Genomic DNA, 25,771 nt, shown 5'->3' on the forward strand with positions numbered 1-25,771 from the left:
CATTGACATTTCCTTGAGGTATTTTGTAATTAACATCGTGTCGCTGTATGCGAGGTTGCGATAACCTTGAAAAACTGCACTGATATACGTGAAAGGTTGTGATGACCTTGAAAAACTGCACTGATATACGTGAAAGGCTGCGACGACCTTGAAAAACTGCACTGATATACGTGAAAGGTTGTGATAACCTTGAAAAACTGCACTGATATACGTGAAAGGTTGTGATAACCTTGAAAAACTGCACTGATATACGTGAAAGGTTGTGATGACCTTGAAAAACTGCACTGATATACGTGAAGGCTGCGACGACCTTGGAAAAACTGCACTGATATACGTGAAAGGTTGTGATAACCTTGAAAACTGCACTGATATACGTGAAAGGTTGTGATAACCTTGAAAAACTGCACTGACATACGTGAAAGGTTGTGATGACCTTGAAAAACTGCACTGATATACGTGAAAGGTTGTGATGACCTTGAAAAACTGCACTGATATATGTGGAAAACCTCTTTGCAGGTTTAATAACTTTATCACACAAAACCATGAGGACGGTTTGTTTTGTAGCACCCAAACCAATACTCTCTCTAAACTGAAGACACTGCACATGCAATAAGGCAAAACAGGATGCAATATGGGAGACAAGAGATGAACAGCAGTGTCTCTACGCGATAATCACGGTTTAATTTCCAAAACCATAACAAAATTAACGATTCCTTTGGCGGACCTGCTAAATTCTTTCCTATAATGACGAACCCGAAACACAGAGACTAGACGATACCATATATTATATATATATATATATATATATATATATATATATATATATATATATATATATATATATATATATATATATATATATATATATATATTATATACGTAGAAATAATCAACACACAATCACTGTGGAACAGAAATAAATTTCTGACTCACATCAGGATCGACCCAGGTCTTTCAATTTGCCAGCGGTTTTGTCTTTCAATTGAAAGACCTGGGTTCTCTCTTGATCTTCAGTCAAAAATTTATATATATATATATATATATATATATATATATATATATATATATATATGTATGTATAAATATGTGCAATATATATATACATATTATATGTATAAATATATGCAAATTTCTGGCTCACATGATCGAACCCATGTCTTTCGACTGAAAGGCAAGGGCGCTACTAACTGAACCACGAAAGTCATAAAAGAAGTTGGCTCGGTTGGTATTGCCCTTGCCTTTCACTTGAAAGACTTGTGCTGCTAACACCTAAATTATTCTATCTCGGAATTAAGTGAAAAAAAAAAATAGTCCATAGAGCGGTTGGTCAGATAGCCTGAAGATTTCCAGGGCACTGGAACCTGGAAATCTAGAAGATAATAATAATAATAATAATAATAATAATAATAATAATAATAATAATAATAATAATAATAATAATAATAATAATAAGATAAAAGTCTGGATGCATCATAATAATAATAATAATAATAATAATAATAATTAATAATAATAATAATAATAATCGATACAAATCCACAGTTATGTATATGTACATATATTATATTTAAAGATAAATCTTCGAAAGTTATAGTCTTCGATTCTCTTTCAATATATCATGTAAGACTAATCTTCTTTGATCCTAATAATAATAATAATAATAATAATAATAATAATAATAATAATGCTGATAATAATATAATGTGAGACGATATTTATTTTCTGCGTCTCGATATATAATTAAATGTCATGAAATTACAGCTACTGTTTTCAATAATAATAATAATAATAATAATAATAATAATAATAATAATAATAATAATAATAAAATAATAAGACAACAAAATCTTTATACCTTCTCTTAGGAAACTTGATGTTTCCACGACTTGCTCATGAAAATTCGACAATTATTTGTCGAAGAAATTGAAGGTATATCAGCTATACTAATTAAATGCGAGTAAGCAGCCATAATTTTCAAATTAAATACCCTCAAAGGTCTCTCTAATAATAATAATAATAATAATAATAATAATAATAATAATAATAATAATAATAATAACAATAATAACCACGTCAATGAACTTCATTGCTTAATTGCTTGTAAATATAACTGGAACTCTTTTGAACAAAGGGAATTCCAAAGGCCGATAAATATTTAAAAGAAAATCAAACCCACGGTTGTGTTTCCTTATTAATCCTTTGATAAGAACCCCCACTAAGTTAAGTCAGAATAGCAGTCAACAAAATAGCCATGAAGGTCAAGTCAAGTTCACCGGTGAAGGGGAAGGTAATCAAGTTCGCAACTAAGGTCAAGTTAGATAGATAGATATAATATAGAATTCAGGCCAAAAGCCAAGCCCTAGGACCTACGAGGTCATTCAGCGCTGAAACTGAAATTGACAGTAAAAAGGTTTGAGGTGGTAACAGAAGGAAAACCTCGCAGTTGCACTATGAATCAAGTGTTTGGAGAGGGTGGAAAGTAAGATGGAAGAAAGAGAATATGAAAGGAGGTACATAAAAGGAACGAAAGGGGTTGCAGCTTGGGGTCGAAGGCACGCTGCAAAGAACCTGAAGTAATGCCTACAGTGCACCGCAATATGATGCACTAACGGCACTACCTCTCTACGGGGCATTATATTTTGTGATAATTCTGCGGCATAACCTATCAAGAAAACCAGTTAAATGATGGGTTAAATATGACCCCTTTTACTATAAATGAACGTTAACATTTCATTTAAGGATAAAAAAAACATTTTGTAATATTTAGTCTGCAGACATGCTTCTTCCATGTTTAAAGCTTCCGTTGGGGATATTTCATGCTGAATTACGTCATTCATTGCCTGCCCTATATATATTTGGCATACATATTTTTCCAAATTAAATTTCATTAATCGAAAGTGGTTGGCTCTAATATGCGATGTACTTTGCGATATACTCTAAAAATAAATATCTGGTTTGGTATTATGAAGGATGGACTTTATGAAGCAAGAAAAATTACTTCTACGGACAGTTATTATGAATGATCAATCGTAGACGACACAAAGATTTTGCACACCTTCTAATAAACCCATCAGATTTTATTCGTAACGTTTTTGTCAAACCAATTTCCACTCATTCCTAACCCTCGATTTCATTTGCCCTAGCATTCATAATTTGTCCCAACGTCTCAAAACAAAACACACACACAAACTCGCTGGTTAAACCAAAATCGAGCGAAATTATACGGATGAATGATTACGGAGTTAATAACCCCAGGAGGTGTGCACGTTGAGATTCATTTATTTCACAAATCAGCTTATAGTATTTTATCCCCGAAGGCATTTCCCGAGATGTGACCGAGTACCGAGACCTTTCCCTGAAAAAAGCGGCACGCCATATCTTAAAAACTAACCATGAAATTCTTTTGAAAACAATCTCATTATGTTTCCCACACCCAAATTACTCCACAAATTACTATTCTAACGAAATCTAACCTAACCTAACCTAACCCGACCTAACCTAACCTACCTAACCTAACCTAAACCTAATGCAACCTAACCTAACCTGGGGGCATGGCAAAAAAAAAAAAAAAAACCGGGGCTGGTGCAATACTAGCATACATCTCAGGAATTTGCTCCCCGGAGAAGATCGTTTATCCAAGAGGGATGCAGCATGCCACTTAAGTCCCAATAATGACGAAAGATCAAGGTGCATATTATCCACTTAACCAGGGTCACGTACCTACGACACCTATTCTTGGTTATGTTCATGTTAACCACACCTTAAATATTGCTCATTCCGCATACAGCGAAACAAAAATCAGATGAAATGTCAAAACAAATACCGACATAACAGAAGACGATCTGCTTAACAACTAGAGTATCCAGACGGTAAGACTCGACCTTAGGGACGTTACGTGCCGCCCATCAGCTGGGCCCGGGGTAGTATTATTATAGTACATACTTTTTTAGGGTCCAGTGATTGAGCTAGCTCCGGCCTAGACGAAGGCAAGTCTAAACGTAAGAATTCATTACGCACGGATCAAAGATATGGATACACATACTGAACTGTTACTATTTAATAGTTTTTTCAGTTCTATTTTTCTCTTAATGTTGAAACTACTTTCTTCCCTTAATAAAGATATAATAAATAGGCTATGCTAATGCATAAGATATGCAAATGAAGACTTTTCACAACGCGACATCTTACCTAAATGGTTATTCCATTTCCCGAGATGTAACCGAGTACCGCGACCTTTCCCTGAAAAAGGCTGGACGCCTTATCTTAAAAACTAACCATAGAATTTTCTTGAAAACAATGTCGTTATGTTTTCCACAACCAAATTACTCAGGATGAATGGATGTAACCTAATGTAACCTTAACCTAACCCAACCTAACCTAACCTAGAGGCAAGGCAAAATAAAAACCGGGGCTGGTGCAATACTAGCATACATCTCAGGAATTTGCTACCGGGACAGGACACCTTGGATATAAAAAAAAGTGACATGAGGAGAACCTCTCCAGGATAATCTGTCGTTTCTTCTAATGTAAACATCTTTTCAGAATCCAACACGATTCCGTTTCCAAATAGTGAAATTAATCTCCAAAAATATCGTGCTGCTCGTTACCATTCCAACTGGATCAATCTGATAACTAAATTTGCCATAATAAATTATGATAAAAAAAATAGATAGACAGGTAGACAGATACGACTACCTAATCTGTTTAGAATAGAATAAGATATACACTTCAGGCCAAAGGCCAAGCACTGGGACCTATGAGGTCATTCAGCGCTGAAAGGAAAATTGAGAGTAAAAGGTTACAAAGGTGTAACAGGAGGAGAACCTCGCAGCTGCACTATGAAACAACTTTTAGAAGAGTGTGGAAAGTAAGATGGAAGAAAGAGAATATGAACGAAGGTGCAGTAAAAGGAATGATAGGGGTTGCAGCAAGGGGCCGAAGGGCCGCTGCAAAGAACCTTAAGCAATGCCTACAGCGCACCGCGCGTCAGGTGCACTGACGGCACTTACGAGAACTTCCTCTGTTTACACTCGCTAGGCCCGAGTTCGAGTCTCCGGCCGACTGATGAAGAGTTAGAGGAATTTAGTTCTGGTGGCAGAAATTCATTTCTCGCTATAATGTGGTTCGGATTCCACAATAAGCTGTAGGTCCGGTTGCTAAGTAACCAACTGGTTCTTAGCCACGTAAAATAAGTCTAACCCTTCGGGCCAGCCCTAGAAGAGCTGTTAATCAGCTCAGTGGTCTGGTAAAACTAAGGTATACTCAACTTAACAAGGAAGCTTCTGCTCTGAGGAGTTAGCACACGGCACAAACCCATGTATCGCCTTCGGTCGCATGAGCTGCTGCCTCCGTAGGTTACTGCTCGTGCGTCCGACCTAACTTCCTCTTTTAATTGCTGTCCTCACCGCCTTACCTACGCGGGAGGGTGAACCCCCGTCTTGTGTAAACGGCTCATAAAACCTCGTTATAGGCCTTACATCAGGACCTGTCAGTGACACACGTTTTCCGGTCCCGTGGTTGAGCAGGGGAAACACGCACCCCAAAATGGGATGCGGTTCACCGTCTTTAGTTACAACATAAGGAAAAAAATGGCTACGCGTGATAAAAAGTATTTGAAATGACAGACTTGTAATTCATCTGATTCACGTGCTGAAACCTGAACGTATCTTTTCAAAAGTATTACATATTATGCACACTCATAGCCTATGTATGTATGTATGTATGTATGTATGTATGTATGTATGTATGTACATATATATATATATATATATATATATATATATATATATATATGTATATATATATTATATATATATATATATATATATATATATATATTCAACAGTATTTCTAGGTTTTATATTTGTGAATATAAAAGTCATATGTATAAGTGACAAAGTTCATATTATATATACAATATATATATATATATATATATATGCAGTATATATACATATATATATATATATATATATATATATATATATATATATATATATATATATATATAGATGTGTGTGTGTATAGATAGATAGATAGATACACGTGTGTGTGTGTGCTCATTACTTCCTAAATAATTAATATTGCAGTATTCCTTGAATTCTCTCCTTTTCCAAAATGGACATCCGTTCTGAGTAATCTTGAAGATTCATTTCACTGATCCCCTGGACTGCTCCACAGGGATGCACGTGCATCGTGAATAATAATAATAATAATAATAATAATAATAATAATAATAATAATAATAATAATAATAATTCCTAGTATAATGTTTCACAATTCAGGCGCTCGAGAAGGCACTTCAATTTCTTTACCAGATTTCGCCCTGATGAAAACTGACGTTCATTGATAACCAAAGGCTAGAGATAACTTGACAAAGGGCCTTTCCAGGCCTTTGTTACTAGACGACGACTATGATGTCAAGGGGAATCACCATGCCACCTAATTGATGTGTCTCTTGAATAATTCGCGGAACTTTAGGCGATCTTAGATCCCTCTGTACTTGCTCGGGTCGTTTTCTTTATCTTCCTCTTCCTTTTTTTTTTTTTTTTTTTGTTATCGTCTCTGTCATGGCGTTTAACGTCATTCCTCTTCCACTTTGTGACTGACTGATTGATTGAATATAGAATTCTTTCAGGCCAAAGGCCAAGCACTGGGACCTGTGAGGTCATTCAGTAAAAGATGTAACAGGAGGGAACCTTGCAGTTGCACTATGAATCAATTGTTAGGAGAGGCTGGATAGCAAGATAGAAGAAAGAGAATCTGAAAGGAGGAACAGTAAAAGGAACGAAAGGGGTTGCAGCTAGGGGCCGAAGGCACGCTGCAAAGAACCTTAAGTAATGCCTACAGTGAACCCCACGAGGTGCACTGACGGCACTACTCCCCTACGGGGCTTCCGCTTTGTATGAATGGCAGAGGGTGGTTACAGATTGACTGTTAATGAAATTCACATTAAAACTAAAATTCTTTCATTATTCCATTGTCTGTGTGATGGGAAGAGGACATTTAGAAACATTTCATGAAATTCACAGTAAAGTCAAGATTTTTCATATTTCCTTGCCTACCCTAAAATATTCGCGGACATTGCGGTATCAACCTTTGAAAGGTTAATCGCTTTGTAACATGAATAATCTGATCCAGACCAAATAGTCTATTATGCAGAAAAGTACCACTTAAAGGCAAGGTGCTACGGGGTTTTATTTTTGGTTTTGTTAATAAAAAGACAATTATGTCACATAATTCTTTAAAAAAAAAAAAATTATAAAACGGCACATCCTACCAAGAGACGACATCCATTTGCAAAATTCTAAGTATATATCGACGAAGAGGAGAAAACGCCTTCTGAGTTTAGTCTTAACCTTTTGTTAAATAACCCATCATTCTGATGTTATTCAAAAAATCTGGCCGGCTTATGACTTGTGATTTTCACCTCAGAGATCTCGTTTTATAACTAAATAAAAATGGCAACAGAATCATTCTAGACGGCCTTAGCTCAAGCAGTAGCAGTACTAGTATAGTAGTAGTAGTAGCATTGAACTGAATATAGAATTTAGGCCAGCAATCAATGAGGTCATTCAGCACTGGGACAGTAAAATGAGGTCATTCAGTGCTGAAACTTCATTGGAACAAGATTTTTGACAGTAAAAAGTTTGAAAGGTGTAACTTAAGAGGAAAACCTCGCAGTTGCACTATGAATCAATTGTTAGGAGAGGGTGGAAAGTAAGATGGAAGAAAAAAATATGAAAGGAGATACAGTAAAAGCAACGAAAGGGGTTGCAGATAGGGGCCGAAGGCACGCTGCAAAGAACCTTAAGTAATGCCTACAGTGCACCGCATGAGGTGCAATGACGGCACTAACCCCATACGGGTAGTAGTAGTAGTAATAGAGGGATGTGCCTTTGAAACGGCTCCGTAGCTCGTTATATTTCTCTTAGGTTAGTAGCACTACACTACAGTACGCCCGAAGGTTGGCCAGGCTTCCCCGATACTCAGAAGCTTGCCCAAAAGCCACAAGAGTGAGAGACGAGAGAGGAAAAGAGAGAGAAATGAAATGGGTGGGAGATTCGGCCATGAATATTCAAACACGGTTAATGAACCGTACACCACCACTCTGATAGACTAAAATAAATGATTACTGTCGTTAATCTAGCTGTTATTAAAGCTGGGAGACCGAAAGGACGCCCCATTCCCAGCATTTCAGGTTGTCAGTCAGACGTTTTTCCCCCCGCGCACCACTTCGAAATATGAACAAATAAACGGAGTAAACACTTGAATAAATAAACAAACGACGAGAAGACATCAATTAATAAGGTAAATAACGTCGACAACGCAAAGTAATAAAAACGTGTATGCGTGAATAAATGTTTCCCTGGCAATCGTCCGTAACAAATGAAAAAAAAGCCTCTCCGCGTTGTTGACATAATGAAAATACACAATGCTCAAATTACAACCGCTGTAACATATTGTTTTATGGATGGGCAATGTTTGTATTCATATCGTCAATGCAAGGGGAACTCGGTGGCTGTATTTCTTTCTGCCTAGATAGCTGGCTTCAGCTAAATAAGAACAGCGGCTTTATTTAGCTTCCATAGTGAAAATATACAGATTCTTTAAAAAATACTGTAGTAGGATACAAGTGAATTAGATCAGTTTATATATATATATATATATATATATATATATATATATATATATATATATATATACATTATATATATATATGTACATTATATATATATATATATATATATATACATATATATATATATATATATATATATATATTACTCTGTAAAGGCTGGTACATTTTACGCCCTTTATATCAACTTTTTGTCATATATGATTACTCTATAATATATATATATATATTTATATATATATATATATATATATATATATATTTTGTATATATATATATAATGCATATATATATATATATATATATATATATATATATATATATATATATATATATATATATATATATATATATATATATATATATTTATATATATATATATATTTTATATATATATATATATATATATATATATATATATATATGACAAAATAATTGAGAAACAGAAAAGAGCATAAATTGTACCAGCCTTTACAGAGTAATCAATACGATGACACATTCCGGTCGAATTTCCCTATTTACTGTCATTCCTAATTTCATTCTTCCGCGACCTTAAAAGCGAATGGGAGCATCAGAGACCCGCGGAGCCTCTGAGCAAGAGGGTACAATTCATCGACGCACATAACCATAAAGAAAATAGAATCATTATGTTCCATGGAACGTTCACGTTCCATTTCCCAATTCAAAAATGACCACCACCTCTCAAGAATGGTGGTGTTCCGGAGAGAGAGAGAGAGAGAGAGAGAGAGAGAGAGAGGAGAGAGAGAGAGAGAGAGAGAGAGCAATCAACAACTATAAACAAAATGCTCTTAAGAATGAATTGCCCGCCTATACCGCCACCACAACCTCCCCCCCCCAAGTAAATGGGCATTCGATCGGAAAGAGGTAAGCATTAAACCCAGGATGTGGGGAGGGGGGAGGGGGTGGGAGCATGGGGGAGTGGGTAAGAGCAGGGGAGGGGGTAGAGGAGCAGGGGAGGAGGGGGGCAGAGATGACGGGATACTATGCGTTGTCCACTATCTCTCTCTCTCTCTCTCTCTCTCCCTTCTTCTCTCTCTCTCTCTCTCTCTCTCTCTCTCTCTCTCTCTCTCTCTCTCTCTCTCTCTCTCGAACACTGCCGGTTAGGGAGTCCCAGTTGAAATTTTCCAGTGTAATTTGGGCCGTCCCGCGGGATCTCATTTCCACGGAGTCCCCACCCATGGCAAAGGACGCTTGCATTTAGTTCTTTCAAAGGCCACTTTCATCCTTACGGTCCCCCGACACAAGGGCTGTGTTTGGTTGTCCCTTGCCAGTAGGGTTGAGCCGTTTGGGAGGTGGTGATGCAATAGCCTAGCGTGTTATCGCAGGGGTCGCTACCCCTTGGGAGCTCTGGGGACGTCGCCCCCCCACCTCCTCCCACCCCCCTCAACACCAACTTCCCAAACGTCCTCAATGTACGCCCTTCACTTACCAAATTTTCATCCCAGCACGCCCATTTCCTTCAGTGCATTCCCTCCCATACCACGACCTTAGGTTCAATTAAAATGAAAAACGCACTTTCGGTCAAAGATGACCCGAAACGGAACTTCAAACCGCCTATTCTAATACTGGGGGAAAACCTCGAATTTTCCGTAAAGTCCTTGACTTTCCTCCCGTAAAGTCAAATTCATCCGAACTCAAGCCTGAACTCAAAAACAATTCAACAGCAGTAGCGCAGATGTCCGCGGATGTGAATTCATTTATTGTTGTGGCTTCCACGTATTCCCTGAACCCGGTCGAACACGGGAGGAAATTATTCCCGAATAAAATATACATTAACTCCATGATTCATGCCATGCTTTCCATTCCGTTAGCATTTTTGATCAGGACAAATATACATATACATTGATGTATTCGATTATGTAGCAATAAAATGTGCTTTAATTGCAATAAATAAACAAGTAAAAAATGCGCTCAAGTTTCTTCGGCAATCGAGTTTTCTGTACAGCGCATAATGGTGTATGAAACTCAGCCACGGCCCATGAAACTCTCAGCCGCGGCCCATGAAACTTTCAGCAACGGCAAGGAGGTGGCCTGTGTTGTTGGTACCTATAGCGGTGCCAGACGCACGATCATGACTAACTTTAACCTTAAATAAAATCAAAACTACTGCGGCTAGAGGACTGCAATTTGGTATGTTTGATGATTGGAGGGTGGATGATCAACACACCAATTTGCATCTCTCTAGCCTCAGTGGTTTATAAGATCTGAGGGCGGAGAGAAAAAGTGCGGACCGACAGACAAATAGCCATCTCAATAGTTTTCTTTTACAGAAAGCTAAAAATATAAACAATATGTCCACTTGAGGTTCCTTCCGAATGCCAACCACTAACATACGTACACTCATTTTATATATACGGTGTGTGTGTGTGTGTGTGTGTGTGTGTGTGTATGACTGCGTGTCTTAGAAAATGTAAAAAAAGGACAGTGGCGTTGGTGGAAAAATGAGTCCAACACGAAGGTATGTTATGTGAACAGCAGGTTAATACTTACCATTGATAAATATATGGCGAAGTCAAGACATGGACAAGAGATGATGGTAAACTTGAATTGAATTGAATCCAGAATTTAGGCCAAAGGCCAAGCTCTGGGACCTATGAGGTCATTCAGCGCTGAAACGGAAATTTACAATAAAAGGTTTGAAAAGAGTAACAGGAGGAAAACCTCGCAGTTGCACCATGAATCAACTGTTGGGAGGGTGAAAGCAAGGTGGAAGAAAGTGAATACGAAAGAAGGTACAGTAAAGGAATGAGGGGTTGCAGCTAGGAACCGAAGGTACGCTGCAAAGGTCCTTAAGTAATGCCTGCAGTGCACCTCATGAGGTGCACTGAGAGCACTCACCCCCTAAAGGGGAGTTGGTAAACTTTTGTGGTAGCCTATAAGGGTTGCAGTGAATATAAAGAGGCCGTTGTTTAAATGTGCTACAGTGCTAACAGGTGAACGTGAGGAGAAGCGGCAGAGACTGAATGAGAATGAGTTTGTGTAAGAGCCTAAGGTAGGAACTGAGTGTCAGAGAAAGTTTATGAGGTAAATGGAAATTTGGCAGATGGGCCAAAGAATGTTAGAATGGATGGTGGAAGAGATATGGGAAGCACCATTCTAAATATTTAAACCCTTTGTCGCACTTCTTAACAGTAACTAATATTAACTGTTCTATCTATAAGGCAAGTTTGTTTCGAACATAAAATCAATGTCCCACAATATATAGATATTTTATATATACAGTATATATATATATATATATATATATGTGTGTGTGTGTGTGTGTGTGTGTGTGTGTGTGTGTGTGTGTGTGTGTGTGTGTGTGTGGTCACTACAATTATATACATATGTATCCGTAAAAAGTGACCAGTAGATTCTACATATATATATATATATATATTACTAAAAGGACCTCATTCAAACTGGATGGTATCTCAATGGGTTTATTCAAAAAGTTACAAGCTTTCTTGGACAAACAGTCCACATTATCAAGATATTTTGATAATGTGGACTGTTTGTCCAAGAAAGCTTGTAACTTTTTGAATAAAACCCATTAGGCTACCATCCAGTTTGAATGAGGTCCTTTAGTAATTCTACTAATGCACAGAACAATTGTGTATGTGATAAAGTTAATATATATATATATATATATATATATATATATATATATATATATATATATATATATATATATATATATATATATATATTATTGTTATTATATATATATATATATATATATATATTACATCAACGTGCTATTTTTTATATTCACACACATTTAACTATGAATGTCGTCCAATACCCAATTCGCCCTAATTCGAAATTATATTGATATGGTTTTGTCACCTGGCGGATTCGATCCACCAAAAGCAACAACCTACGTCTTTAGTGTAGAGTACTTGTCAACTGAAGTCGGAGGTTGTTGCTATCGGAGGATCGAATCCGCCGGGTGATGACCCCATTGTAGCCAATTCCCCTTCAGTATTATTTCCGAGGAAGAACGGAATAGATGTTAAACGACATTTGTAGCTTAATCTTTTGTGTGTGTGTGTATATATATATATATATATATATATATATATATATATATATATATATATATATATATATATATATATATATATATATATATATATATATATATTATTATTACAAATGCATATATATACATATACAAATATATTTAATATGTATATATATACATATATATAATATATACATATATATAAAGCTGTTTGCGCTAACAAGTGTGGCTCCGTAAAAAAAAACAACAGACACTGCCACATGCACACTTCAACTGCTGAATCGTGAATGACCTCAGGCGGAAATTAACCCTACACACAGCTCATCAGCAGCGTCGAGCCCCTGAACACACACACTGGGCCACTACTTCAATCCTACTTGCACTATGAAGCATCCTTTCCACTGCCTCTTTCAAGACATCTACCCCGTAATCCCTTTCCCCTTCCTAATACTTCTGAAGTAATAAATAAATACGCAACATATATAGATATATATATATATATATATATATATATATATATATATATATATATATGCATATAATACATATATACATGTATACATATACGTATAATATATATATATATATATTGTATATGTGTGTATTATATTTAATGATACAGATAACCCATTAATATCTTGGAAATATCTTGAATATAACTTTTACCGAAGGGGATTTACAGTGGGCGCGATAATTGCTTCTGCACTGTGCGGTATTCGAAAACTGATGGGTTTCCAGTCAAATTCTAACAAATTGCCCAACTTACAAATCACCAAACTTTTCTGCGAATATTAATTAGCGTTTCATGCAAAGGTATCCCTGAGTCTTACGCCTTGTCTGATGAAACCTCTTGAAACATTTTCAAAAAAACAAAAACAAAAAAACTCTGACTAACCTTTCGTGCCGATGTGAAACGCACTGAAAGCCCTCTTGTCTTGTCTTCATATATATATATGTGATATATATATATATATATATATATATATATATATATATATATATATATATATATATATATATATATATATATATATATTTTTTTTTTTTTTTTTTTTTTTTTTTTTTTTTTTTTTTTTTTTTACTTTAACAGCCTCCCAGAGGATGTCGTGCTGTTGGAACTTCAGAGTTCAAGATGCAATGCTATACTGCCCTAATACAATTCAAAACCTATATTTTAATATTTTACCTCAATTTTTATTTATTTATTAATATGTTAATTTATCTGGTTTTCTAATAACTTTCTGCATTTCCCTTCAACTCCTGTTACTTCTTTCGAATAAGCACCATATTCTTTGGGAGTTTGAATTTCAAGTCAATGGCCCATGTGGGCTTGTTCCATATGAAGAGGGTTCATCTTCAGAATAATAATAATAATAATAATAATAATAATAATAATAATAATAATAATAATAATAATAATAGTTTCATTCTTCCATTTACTTCTGAGATAAGACCCAACGTCGCAAATTCGGATGGCTTGGTTTTATTCTTCGAGGCTTTTGAGAGTCCTTGTGAAGGATGCTTGTTTGCACCACATATCCTAACAGGTATCGACTCGAAGAAGAAAGACATACAGAATTTAGGCCAAAGGCCAAGCGCTGGAATCTATGAGGTCATTCGGCGCTGATGGGGAAACTGAGAGTAGAAAGGTTTAAAAGGTGTAACAGGAGGAAAACCTTAGAGTTGCACTATGAAACAGTTGTTAGGAATGGGTGGATAGCAAGATGGAAGACAGATTATGGAGGTACAGTAAAAGTGAATGGAGGTGCAGTAAAAGGAATGAAAGGGGTTGCAGCTAGGGGCCGAAGGGACGCTGCAAAGAACCTGAAGTAATGTATCGACTTCAAGTGTTTATGATACGTAATGTTTTTATCTTTCATAATCATCATCATTAAGGTTTTTTGGACTGAAGTGAATTGAATATAGAATTTAGGCCAAAGGCCAAGCACTGGGACCTATGAGTTCATTCAGCGCTGAAACGGAATTTGACAGTAAAAGGTTTGAAAGGTAAAAGGTTTGAAAGGTGTAACAGGAGGAAAACCTCAAAGCAGTTGCACTATGAGTCAATTGTTAGGAGAGGGTGGAAAGGAAGACGGAAGAAAGAGAATATAAAAGGAGGTACAGTAAAAGGAACGAAAGGGGTTGCAGCTGGGGCCGAAGGAAAGCTGCAAAGAACCTTAAGTAATGCCTACAGTGCACCGCATGAGGTGCACAGACGGCACTAACCAACGCGGCCCCCGCCCCATGGAGCTTTGGTTTCATGCAGGATTTATAAACTTTTCCCCTTAATCGCACATTTCGATTTATTCTCAGGACTTCAATCATCGTCTAATTAACCTCCTGCGTTTTCACGGCCTTTGTTATTCTTGGTTATTGTATCTGGACAATTTGAGCAGTCTGGATATTCCGCGACTGTTCATTATATAAATGGCGAATGTGACAAAGCCGGCGAAAATTCAACCCAACAATTTCAACATCGTCTTACCTATTGGCCTTCAGTCTTCTTGTATTTTACAGAGCTTTTCTGTCCATCCCAAAAATCGACTCTGTTTTCTAATATCCACTTCACCTCAAATTAAGTTCAAAATATCCATGCTCTTTTCTCATATAAAGTTGCAATATATACGTCTTTAATTTTATCTCCTCCCTCAATTTTGTCTCTCTTTTCAAAACGATTCAGCCTCTTCAAAAGTCCACTGTGTTTCAACTTCCTACTTCCTGAGTGTTTCTATAGTCAACAGACTGATGGGTCTTTAAAATCCACACAAAAATCCCTTAGATGCCTCGAACTATGGACATGCGATTTAGAAATAGCTGGTGATCTTATAATATTCACTGCATAACCGCCGCCCGTTCAGTGTTTCATCGTTTTCTGATTAAGAACCTTTTTATCACCCCATATACCTTCTCAAGACTATTCGGTCTGCGGATAGCATCCTGAAAACCATTACGGTAAGCAGTCCCGCTGATCTCAATATCCATTTCAATGAACATGAAATAAACAATTTTGTCATTAGCATTTTGGTGTGTGTGTGTGTGTGTGTGTGTGTGTGTATTTCCTCAGAACTTCACCACAGTATGTGTGATTTATCTTAAAGTGCTTCAGCTCAAAGGAGATGCGTCTGTTGGCGCATCAGGGACGCAGTAGTGTATCTAGCCTACTTTAGCAATAACGAATATGTATTTCTCTTCACCTATATCTTAAAACGATCTATAAAAACCAAGCGAGGGAACAGAATAACCTGAGCTTTAAATAAAATCACTCACAATTAGCCACCTAACCAAGAAGCATATACAGAAATGGTGACCGACTCGAAAAAGTACAACACAACTTGCCGCCAAAAGAATGTAGGACCAAACACATGCTCCAGGAACCTCTCTAAATAAATAAGATGCACACAGCGCGATAAATTCTCCACCACAAACGTACCATAAACAGGCGGATGATTCTCAGCGCGCGACCAGCGATACTACAATTCAAAGGTAAGGCGCGCCGATCTTATTGACCTCTCGTCCACAGCAGAGGGAGCTATATATAGGAGGTGGGGGGAGGGGGTTGGGGACAGCCTGTTCGACGAGAACAATACCTCTAAAATGACTCTAAACAGTAGCAGACTCGTGCTATAAAAATCTGATTCGACCCAGCGTCAGACGCCACCCGGGTAAAAAATGGGCGTACCAACAACAATTCCGGAAAGAAGGCGGTGCAAGATGAGAAGAGATTCTGTGCATTAGGCAAAATGCAATATACTTATCGGAGTGATTTTTAACAAACCTTGAACTGGTGAGGTATTACAGAGCGGAGATGACATCCAGTTGCCGGTCGTCATCGGGGTCAATTTTTGAACGCTTTCCTATCAGCCCTCATTTGGTCCATCTGGGGGTCCCATTTCTTTGTTCGTTGCGATTTGTGGTTTTCTTTAATAACTTCTTCTGATCGGTTTCACAATGGAACACTAAAATCGCCCAGTAAAATAATGCCGGATCTGTGTGAATCCCCCTTGCGATTTTTGCCAGATAGCAAAAGTTGTGTATGAGAGAGAGAGAGAGAGAGAGAGAGAGAGAGAGAGAGAGAGAGAGAGAGAGAGAGAGAGGATAACAAAATTGAGTAAGAGAGAGAGAGAGAGAGAGAGAGAGAGAGAGAGAGAGAGAGAGAGAGAGAGAGAGAGAGAGAGAGCCGGATAACAAAAATTGTGTGAGAGAGAGAGAGAGAGAGAGAGAGAGAGAGAGAGAGAGAGCTGATAACAAAATTGTGTGTCCGAGAAAGAGAGAGAGAGAGAGAGAGAGAGAGAGAGAGAAGAGAGAGAGAATCCTCAGGGTGGGTTCAGAGACTCCCAAGGGAACATCAGACCGACTGACGCCATCCTCCTGCCTCATCCTTTCTTCTCTTCTGTGGCTCTACCTACTTCTGAAGGATACGTCCTGACCTGCCTTTCGTTTCTTTTTCTTTGTACCCGTATCACTCAACTTATACGATCCAAGGGTCCCTATCAAAGTGAATGAGCAAGGTCTAGGCCTTGTGAATGGGAGAAGGCGTCGAGGATTACCGTCGGCGTTGTCCCTTAAATGTATCGGAAACCAGACAGTCTCAAGTGTTAAATAATGCTCTTAAGCAAAGAGTTTCTGTGATTCATTCATTGGCGTGTATGAGCACAAACCGTCACAGTATATGAGAGAAACTGTACTGGCACACTTGTTATTACAGTCTCGCAAGAATGGATGCACTATTCACCGATGTTTACAATCGTAAATCAAGATGTGAAGGTCAAAATAAACTCGATATTGCAGCGAGCGTCACTCGCTGCTAATCGGTTTATAAAACACCTGCTGAATATGAGGGACATCCTTCTTTCAGCCTGTGATAGAACAGAATAGAATTGAATAGAAGCTTGAAAAAAAAAAGCCACAACTTGGAGAACAAATTTATTCAAAACCACATACACTTTAGCAGCGTCATGTTGTCACTTCTGTAGGAGCTTGACGCTACGTGGTTTTGAACATATTTGTTCCCCAAGTTGTGGCTTTGAATATATTTGTTCTCCAAGTTGTGGCTTTGAATATATTTGTTCTCCAAGTTGTGGCTTTGAATATATTTGTTCCCAGTTGTATTGAATATATTTGTTCTCCAAGTTGTTTGAATATATTTGTTCTCAAGTTGTGGCTTTGAATATATTTTTTTATGGCCAATTTGTTGTGGCTTTGAATATATTTGTTCTCCAGCTTGAATATATTTGTTCTGTTGTGGTTTTGAATATATTTGTTCTCCAGGTTATGGTTTTGAATATATTTGTTCTCCAGTTGTGGTTTTGAATATATTTGTTCTCCAAGTTGTGGCTTTTAATATATTTGTTCTCCAGGTTGTGGTTTTGAATATATTTGTTCTCCAAGTTGTGGCTTTGAATATATTTGTTCTCCAGGTTGTGGCTTTGAATATATTTGTTCTCCAAGTTGTGGCTTTGAATATATTTGTTCTCCAAGTTGTGGCTTTGAATATATTTGTTCTCCAAGTTGTGGCTTTGAAGGTATTTGTTCTCCAAGTTGTGGCTTTGAATATATTTGTTCTCCAAGTTGTGGCTTTGAATATATTTGTTCTCCAAGTTGTGGCTTTGAATATACTGTATTTGTTCTCCAAGTTGTGGCTTTGAATATATTTGTTCTCCAAGTTATGGCTTGGAAGATATTTGTTCTCCAAGTTGTGGCTTTGAATATATCCGTCAAAATGGTCTCTGCGCCCTCAAAAAATTTTATCATCAAGCAAGGTTACCAACACGAGTAGAGACGTTGTTTTTAAGGTACAACATTTTTTAGGTGCAACAGCCAACGGGAAACCTCTCAGTGAGCGAGTCTGATGTCATAATCATTCGGGAGAAACACCAACTTACTTTAAAATGTGGATTATGAAAAACTGACGTCAAGAAACGCGAAAATGGGCAAGATTTTCGTTGGCACCGGCGCAGGACACGGCTAACCTTTCAAAGCGTGTACATCTTAGATCATTCACGCAGAATGTATAATGAGGCAGCCATCGAAGAAGTTGAGATAAGTAACAACGATAAAACAGTGCTAAATAATTTTTGAGTCACAGAAAAAGTGACCTGGCCACCATTAAAATAACCGCCAAAGGCTTCGACCCTTCCGTCTATCTATCGAGTTGTGACAACCGGAATGTCTATCCGATAATGTCCAGATAAGTAAGAAGGCACCGTCGATATGGTACCTAAATCTACCTCCGGCCAGTAGCTGACGAATGGTACGCTCGAATAAACATGGTATTTAGAACGAAGGACGAAGGAAGACGGAGTTCTAAAGAATTTCATGACAACACAAAAAGCCGTAACCAAACACGAGAGGAATGACACCGTTTCCCATTCAGACCGACTGGAGCATCACAGCGCTGCAAATGAAGTCTAGCGGCGAGGGTTTCCCTGGCGTTCGGATTAACATATCCAGGTCCAAAGTCGTAAAACTTTCACTCGCGCAGTCTTTGAAGAAGAGACGCTTCGACGCGGCTTGTTGCTTACGTGAGAGTGCAAATAAGCTCGGCGCGGCGCGGGTGTGTTTCCAATACTCTCGGCGAGGGCGTGTAAATGCTGACCTGATTTCCTGTTACCTAACTTAGGGAAATGACAGCCTTACTGCGGGTCTCAATGACGTGCGTTGTCTCGTTTAAGTTGATGCAGTCTCTCTCTCTCTCTCTCTCTCTCTCTCTCTCTCTCTCTCTCTCCCCGCAGCAGCAGAGCCACCTCTCCTCTCCCCCTCCCCACCACAACCTCCCTTAGCCCCAAACCTCCGAAAATATCTTACTGTCTACAAAAATTTACCATTAAGCCATGGCGTGATTTACGAATGATTAACGATTCGGGTACATCAGCTAACAACCATTTACATCACAAGTACGCCAAGTTTCTTTCTTTGGAACGTTAAAAAAATGTATTATGAAAATGTTAATCCTTACGTTAATAAAAAGAGGTGCGGCATCACACTTTTCGGATTTTCTTTTTCTTCAGCAGCAGCGAACTGCGAGCTATCACTTCACCTGCGCGGGCACTGCTTACGGTATCCAGAGAAAGAACGAAAACTTCAAAATCACCTTATAGTATTCAATATCTCAAGTCTTTAATGAGAAAGAATATCACTTCTGTGCGAGCTACAATTTTAATGAGAAAGACCAAATATCGGCAAAAAAAAATTTTCAGCTTCGTTAAACGAGAGCACGATTTCGGAGAGGTCAAAACAACATTATGTAAGAAACAGTTTACTTTTATTAAAGTCATCATTATCATCGCCCTCAACGCCGCGGGACGCAAAGGTGCCTCTGCGAAATTCCGCCATCATGTCTTTCACGTGCTTTGTCTTCCACAAATCTCCACACATCTCCAGCCACCCTTCTTACAGTTCTCACCAAAGTAGGTCTAGGCCTTCCAACTCTTCTGGTGCTCACAGTAACCCAGCTGACAATGACATCATTACAGTACAAAAACCTACACAGAACTATACTATCACTAAAGGTTTCAATATGCTGAATCCACATTAATTTATATCATTCTGATACTGCTCCACATTACTGGGAAGGTCAAGTGGTGTACATTGTGTCTGGTGTAGTAGTGCCTCCCGGTAGGTCTAGTCTCGGAAACAATGTCAGCTAGTTGTGGCCAGCGAGATTTTCAGACGCTTCACGTGAGCAGATCTTTCTTTCTTTCTTACTCTACTTCCTATTGCATTCTGTTAGCATATTCTTTGGCAGATTGAATTTCAAGTCAGTGGCCCCTGTGGGCTTGTTCCATATGAATAGGTTCTTCTTCTAAATAATAATAATAATAATAATTTGGAGGTACACATCTTGGGACACTACCGTAAGTGAAACTGCCGATCAAACGCCGTAGATTCGGTCGGCCAATTTAACAATAGGTGAAGAAAGGATATGAGAGGTTAAATGTCTTCCATGCGCTTTTCTTCATTAAAATTTAAGATGGTCCCAAAATTATATTTTACTATCAAGTCCCTTCCCACTGGGTTGTGCATCTATGCACGGCAATTTGTATCCTATCATAAGACAACAAAAATGTTTCAGTGAACAGACGCTAAAACTGGAAGAAAAAAAACAAACAGTTCATTGTCAATAAGTAAATACTGATCCGTTGTAATATATTTTTTATGAAGTACATAGATCAGCAATAAGTCATGTAACTCAACCATAATTTCATCTTGGCAACTTTGCGGGCAAAATTTAAGTGTCGAAGTGAGTAATTATCGAGTACAATCAACATTGTTAATACGGAATAAACGGAGCAGTAGATGTATTAATCTTTGAAAAGGGACACTGGCCTGGGGAGAAAACAGAATAATTTTGAGAAAAAAATTATATAAAAGATTCCTTTTCGCTAATTCTCTCTCTCTCTCTCTCTCTCTCTCTCTCAGACACACACAGACACACACACACACACACACACACACATATATATATATATATATATATATATATATATATATATATATATATATATATATATATATATATGAATTATTTGAATGTCTACGGGCCTTATTACAATGGACATTGTGCAATTTAAAACTTTTGCCAATTTACGTGCATTTAAAAAATAATCGTTCACTACTGTTGCCTATATGCTTGACAGAATAACACGCAGGTATCATTACTTTCCTTCGTTCGTTAAAGTAAACCGTCTAAAAATCAATAAAATTACATCTTTGCCTATTCCTTTAATAATCTAAAACATTCTATATTGTATCTGACGAAAAGTATATAACTGCCTACTTGAAAAACGAAACAAGTAATTAGCAATGTTCAGTTTTAACAGGACTGACAGTGGAAAGGCTTTCAAAAGAGGATTCAAGAACATTTCAAAGGAATGCCAAACCAACACTGAGAATTCTTCGAAACCGATGACATAGTGGAAAAAAGAACAGAGGAATTGGGAAAAGAAACAACGAATCTATGCAATCTGGCACAAGTTGCCAGTTAGGCATTTACGTCACCTAAACAATGAGTTAGGAGGAAAGGTTTAACCAAACTTGTATCACTGGTATGAAACCCATATTCCCAAGTTAATAAGAAGAATGATGTCCATGCAAGGAATGCATGCAGAGATGACTGGCTTAGGATGGTTTGTAAATAAACGTGTAGTTTCCTCGTCGGAGAGTGGCGGCAATGAGCAGTCCAGGAGCGTTATCAAGATACGCTGACGGATCCCAAAGTTCGTAGACCAGACGGGAGTTCATTTACCTGTTCTGTCATGCGAACCCAATTTTATACACTGGTTAAGTTAAGGTAGGTTTTAAAAAATCCTATCCCATCATATCATGCAAGCAAATCACAATGGTCTGCATATTCAGAAAAAAGTGTTGGTCTTGGCTGAAATTAGGTAAACATAAGCCCATCGATAATATTCCGGTGCTACTTACGTTTTAATGCACGTGGTTTCGCCTGTTTCCTTCTGGACATGTCGGAACCCCGTAGAACTACTCGCTCCCGAGCCAAATTCTTAGTCATCAGGATGTCCTCGAAATTGATATACTCTTGACATCATCTTTTATTGACAACTGGCAAAGGTGTATTTTAGCAAGTCATGAGAGCTGGGAAAATCCATCACACCGGATAACGTAAAGTTTTAGTTTTTTTTTTTTCCGAGGCAGAACACTATAGGCTTATTATGCAACTTACAAGGTCTATTCACTAGGCCTATACACTATCACCATCTCCCATATATCACCGCAATCGAACAATTACCATAAACATGAAAAAGAGCCGTACGTTTCAATCACAATGGCCCACAAGACGAAACACACACACACAGGACAATTTCCGACGATAACGCAAATCCCGATATCGAATGCCTTCACGAGTTACGTACTGTTAAAAACATTCCATGCACATGCAACTGAAAATCGCGGACTTAAGAATCGCGAAACCCTGAAAACTCCACGGTCAACACACGCCCAACGGCTTCCGGTTCCCTTGGGAATTTCGCAAACGGAGACAGCACGGGCGAACCCATGGGCACGAGGCGTATTGGCGTGGCGATGTGTGGGTGCTGTGGGTGTGGTGAACCGGTAAGGGTCAACAGTGATCTTGCCGGCTTCGTGGCTGCAGCGACACTGAGAGACTGTGGTGGGGATTCAATGGGAAGGCTAGAGGGCGCTCGCTATACGGTAGTGCCTAAATGGTAAGCGAAGTTGCTCTCTCTCTCTCTCTCTCTCTCTCTCTCTCTCTCTCTCGTTCTCTTTCTCTCTCCCTTCCTCTCTTTCCTTCTATCCATGTATTGCCTGTTTCACTGATTAATAACTGTCATTTAGTTGTGACTGAATTAATAAAATTCTACGCTTTATGTACAGTACAACACCACGTTCGATAAAGAGTGACTGCATAAAGTTAAAGGATACAACACATTTTTCTGTAAAACTCTCATCAAAAGTTAATGCATTTTCGTACGCTCCAAAAATCTTTAACCTCGCGCCATAATACTGTACAGATAAGTAAACGTGCAATATTAGAAACTATCGTAATATATATATATATATATATATATATATATATATATATATATATATATATATATATATATATATATATATATATATATATTAAAAACAATGTAGGTTCAGTTTAATACAGTAGCAGCAGTCACAAAAAATGTTCTATGACGGCTATGCTGTTTGAGTTCAAGTAAGGTCACATCTAGTCTGCACCATCTATCGGTGAGTTATTACGTGTACAAATAGCCATTTATTTACTTATTTCGTTTTACCTTATCGAAAAATCCGGGGTTTGACAAACCACTAAATGCTAGTCGATGATGAAATCATTCAGATGCAAGATTAGCGGTATAGGTCTAATTCGTTTTGAAGATCAGCGCTATAGGTCTAATTCGTTATGTTGTTGCTTGAAGTTGAACTTCTCCTCTGAGCAACCCATATTTTTGAAATGGGGATTGCATTGTTGCCGCTGTGAAATGTCAGTTAAGAGTTTGTCCGATGATGAAAATTTAATGAATTATAAAACATTTTGCTTTATACGTTTTTTTTTTCTGTAAAAGACAACTACTGTGTCGGCTTTGTCTGTCCGTCCGCACTTTTTCTGTCCGCCCTCAGTTCTTATAAACTACTAAGGCTAGAGGACTGCAAATTGGCATGTTGATCATCCACCCTCCAATCATCAAACATACCAAATTGCAGCCCTCTAGCCTCGGTAGTTTTTATTCTATTTAAAGTTAAAGTTAGCTATAATCGTGCTTCTGGCAACGATATAGGGTAGGCCACCACCTGGCGGTGTTAAAGTTTCATGGGCCGCGGCTCATACAGCATTATATCGAGCCCACCGACAGATAGATCTATTTTCGGTGGCCTTGATTATACGCTGTAGCGGCTGTACAGAAATTGCGCCGAAGAAACTTCTGCACATCTTTTACTTGTTTTATTAGAATTTAATCATTTTAAGTCCAAAAATAAGATATTTTTGATAAAGAATGAAAAAAGAAAAGTGGTTTTATTTCACATTGTATTCGTTAAACGTAACGAATACGTGCTCTCTCTCTCTCTCTCTCTCTCTCTCTCTCTCTCTCTCTCTCTCTTTCTTTCTTCTCTCTCTCTCTCTCCACTGTTAGGTGCTTCCAGTAGGAAAGTAAATACAGGAAAAACGAACACTATAGAGAGAGAGAGAGAGAGAGAGAGAGAGAGAGAGGAATATGCACTCATAAACAGAAAGAATAAAATCCGTCCATAGCATTGTCCTACCACATCAGCTACGCTTGACCTCACCCAGAGAGCCAGTCTTACAGTAATTTTCTTTCAAGGCTAATTTTCTTAAGGTGAATCTCCAACCCTCGAAGGGTACTTTTCCCATTAAAAAAAAAAAAGAAAGTCCGCATTCGCATGAGTTTTAAACTGAAATGATGCATAACTATGTGGTTGGGCTTATTCGTGAGACTAATTTAAAAGGAAGAAGAACAGAGGACGTTGCCCCGTAGGGGGTTAGTTCCGTCAGTGCACCTCACGGGGTGCACTGTAGGCATTACTAAAGGTTCTTTGCAGCGTCCCTTCGGCCCCCAGCTGCAAATCCTTTCAATCTGTACTTCCATTCATATTCTCCTTCTTCCATCTTGCCATCAACCTTCTCCTAACAATTATTTCAGAGTGCGATGCGAGGTTTTCCTCCTGTTACACCTTCCAAACCTACCTACTCTCAATTTCCCTTCCAGCGCTGAATGACCTCATAGGGCCTAGTGCTTGGCCTTTGGCCTAAACTCTATATTCCAAGAGGACGCTGGATGTTATTTCACTGCAGAAGAGAATCAGGAAGAGAAGTAAATCAAAGATAGAAGCCACACGCTATCTGAAAGGAAAGTGGGAGGAAACCAGATCACAACCAATTAGGAATTTGGAAGGAACAGCAGCAAACACTTTTTTGTTAAAGAATATGAAATTTTTGAAGCCGAGAATGACCTACGCTCTATTCTTGGTATTCTCTGTTCGGATTACAGTTCTATGTAGGAGACCCCAGAATTGTTACAGCCTGCATAATTGAGATGTTGGTGGTTAGAGGAAACTCGGTTACATACCTCTTGTCTGTAAAACTTCTCTTCTTACAAAGTCTCTGTCTAGCGTTACTCGTTGAATATAGAACTGAATATAGGATTTAGGCCAAAAGCCAAGCTCTGGGACCTATAAGGTCATTCAGCACTGAAACGGAAATTGACAGTAACAGATCTGAAAGGTGCAACGGGAGGAAGACCTCACAGCAGTTGCTCTATGAATCAAATGTTAGGAGAGGGTGGAAAGTCAGATGGAAGAAAGAGAATATGAAAAGAGGTCCAGTAAAAGAAACCGAAACAACACCACCATCGAATATGGCGTTGGGTGCTTTGTTTATTCAGATAGTCGCCAAAATCATATTAGGAATACATCAGTATTTTTTTTAAATATTTACAAAATTAAGCAGCAACATCTTAGAAAAAATTGTCTGAAAAGACATCAGTTCGTTGTATCTCCGAATTGTTTTTAATAATAATACTTTTAAATAGTCCTACGGGATTTCAAAAGGACAAGGAATGTTTTTCAGAGTATCTACATTAATAATAATAATATGCGAG

The 25,771-nt window shown here is 37.9% G+C and overlaps 1 protein-coding gene across 1 annotated transcript in view; it reads right to left on the minus strand.

The window, feature by feature from the left end:
• Positions 1-22,786, minus strand: part of L (zinc finger protein Lobe) — a 792,548-nt gene extending 769,762 nt beyond the window's left edge. Inside the window, exon 1 of the mRNA XM_067117901.1 lies at positions 22,089-22,786. The gene's annotated coding sequence lies outside the window, so the exon portion shown is untranslated. The remainder of the gene's footprint in view (positions 1-22,088) is intronic.
• Positions 22,787-25,771: the final 2,985 nt, after the last annotated feature.

The sequence above is a fragment of the Macrobrachium rosenbergii genome, chromosome 2 (genome assembly GCF_040412425.1).
Source record: "Macrobrachium rosenbergii isolate ZJJX-2024 chromosome 2, ASM4041242v1, whole genome shotgun sequence".
Classification (NCBI taxonomy): Eukaryota; Metazoa; Arthropoda; class Malacostraca; order Decapoda; family Palaemonidae; genus Macrobrachium; species Macrobrachium rosenbergii.